Genomic DNA, 2,207 nt, shown 5'->3' with positions numbered 1-2,207 from the left:
AAGTAATAAATTTCAAAGTACATTTAACAAATAGTTACAGAGAAAATTTCAAAGTGTAGCATGGGTTATAGTTCCATAATTTCAGTTATTTCCTCTGGCTGTTCTAATACAATAGAAACTAAAAAAGTATCTATAATGATTTAGTAGTCATAATCATTTGTTAAGTTCTATCTTCTCTGTTACAATTCCTTCCTCTCATTTGACTGTTCTCTCAGACTTCAGGGTTATTTGGGCAATGACCATTCTAACTTCTTCATGTTGAAAATGGCTGTCAATATTATGGGGTAGGGGAATGCAACTGGTTGATATACTGGGAGAGGCAATGTTTCCAACCCAATTTAGCCCCAAGACCAAAGAACCAGCCTGGCATGAAGTTGTCCATGAGTTTAATTAGGGACTTACAAACAAGTGAAGATTCTTCCCAATGACGGCCGGTCAGGAAGTGGATATGCTGGGCTGAAACTAGTATAGAGCACAGAAAAACTGTGTTCTTTTAATCCTAATCCAATCTGTGGAGGTAGACCCATTGTTTGGGAGGTTCTTTTTGATTAGGAGATGCGACCTACCCAATTGTGGGTGGGATCTATTGATTAGATGGAGATGGGACTGCATCCACTCAAGGTGGATCTCAATCCTTTCACTGGAACCCTATAGAAAGAGAATAGGAGGGGGCAGGAGGAGAACCTGCTGAGCCGCGCACCTATAACTGAGGAGCCGTTGTCCTGCCTGCATGGCAGGGAGGGTGGTTTCAGTCTCTGTAGAAGCTGAAATCCATCAACCACCATTTGCGAAAATGGAATGGAATGCGCTACAGCCTGTATCCTGGCTGACACACAAGACATGGCTGGACCCAAATAGAGTTGGTCTTTTTGGACACTGTCACAGCCTAAAGGACTGTTCCTCTTGTGTAATGCTGAATCCAAAGTAGTTCTGACATAGGGTTCTCAAAGACAGCGGCTGCACCTACCTGCTGGCTAGTGGGCTGCAAAGGAAAGGAAGCCCTCTGATACCTGCTCACCCAGACCTGGGATCCTTCACCATAAACACTGGGAGCAAGATATTTCATCCAAGAGAGTAGCTTCATCCAGTGCCAAAGCCCAAGGAACTCCTGCAGGAAAGAAGGAAGAACCTGGTCGTTTACAAGGCAAATCTGTTAGTTAGTATCAACGATTTAAGCAAACATTTAGACAATACGGAAAAGTTTTGATTCCAGGGCACCTAATAACTTCTGGTGTTTGGTTTGGAACATTTTATTATGCAACTATAAAAGGAGTGAATGTCGTCCCTTTTCTGGAACCGATGGGCTTACCTGACAGCATAATGAGCATTGGGAAACACTCCCAGAGTGGAAACGTACTCAGGGCATGCGCCCTGCTCAAGATCGCCACCCCCGCCCGCTACTCGGTGACTCCCGTCGAGTATTTGTGTGGCCGCGGCTCCATGGCCACCCCTCCCTGGCTAAGGAGTACCTACAGGACAGCACAGAAGAGATGAAGGCGCGCCTCACCGAGACCATGGAAGAGACAAAGGACAGGCTCACTGAAAAACTGCAAGAAACCCAAGAAAAACTTTAAGAAAAAAGTGGAATTGTATGCCTTATACAACAGATCATAGGAAAAAACATGCACTTTAACCCTTTGGAGTCCATGTGCAAAGCTGCATTCTCCTGATTATGTTTTTTGTTTGGCTGCCAAAATATACCAGTTCTCTGAGGGTTAAAGAACCAAGCCACCTTTTTAAAAAGTTAAATATCACCAGAAAAATCAGTGGTGTTGTTTTTTTAAAAGGAAATAATGAAGCCAATAGAAGAACTTCACATCCATAGCTGCACGGAGCAGTGGTGAGAGCTCTTTCTCAAGGTTGACGGCTTCATCGTCACTTCCTGCTTGGGCGCCATTTGCTCTGGATGTGGGCGGGGCGTGGAATCAAATACCCGCAGGGCCCGCAGGAGGATGTTATACTGGGTCCTAATCTTTATGTTGTGCGTTGTTTGTTTCTGTATTCAGTTCTCAATGTGGAGACAAACTGACCAGCAAGACTGCCTGTGAATAAGAAGGTATTTAAATAGTCTTTCTATAAAAACAGCATGTAACAGTTACATAGCAGATAATATAGAGACTTTATACGAAGAAAGTTGAATTTAAATTGAGAGATATGTATATAAATAAGATGTACTGGTTCTATGTAAATGAAAAAAATTGGCCCTT

The 2,207-nt window shown here is 43.2% G+C and overlaps 1 pseudogene; it reads left to right on the top strand.

Moving 5' to 3' along the window:
- Window positions 1-793: 793 nt before the first annotated feature.
- On the top strand, window positions 794-1,614 carry LOC143686612 (protein FAM210A pseudogene; annotated as a pseudogene).
- The last annotated feature ends 593 nt before the right edge of the window (window positions 1,615-2,207 follow it).

The sequence above is a fragment of the Tamandua tetradactyla genome, chromosome 6 (genome assembly GCF_023851605.1).
Source record: "Tamandua tetradactyla isolate mTamTet1 chromosome 6, mTamTet1.pri, whole genome shotgun sequence".
Lineage (NCBI taxonomy): Eukaryota > Metazoa > Chordata > Mammalia > Pilosa > Myrmecophagidae > Tamandua > Tamandua tetradactyla.
This window is presented reverse-complemented; position numbering and strand designations above follow the sequence as displayed.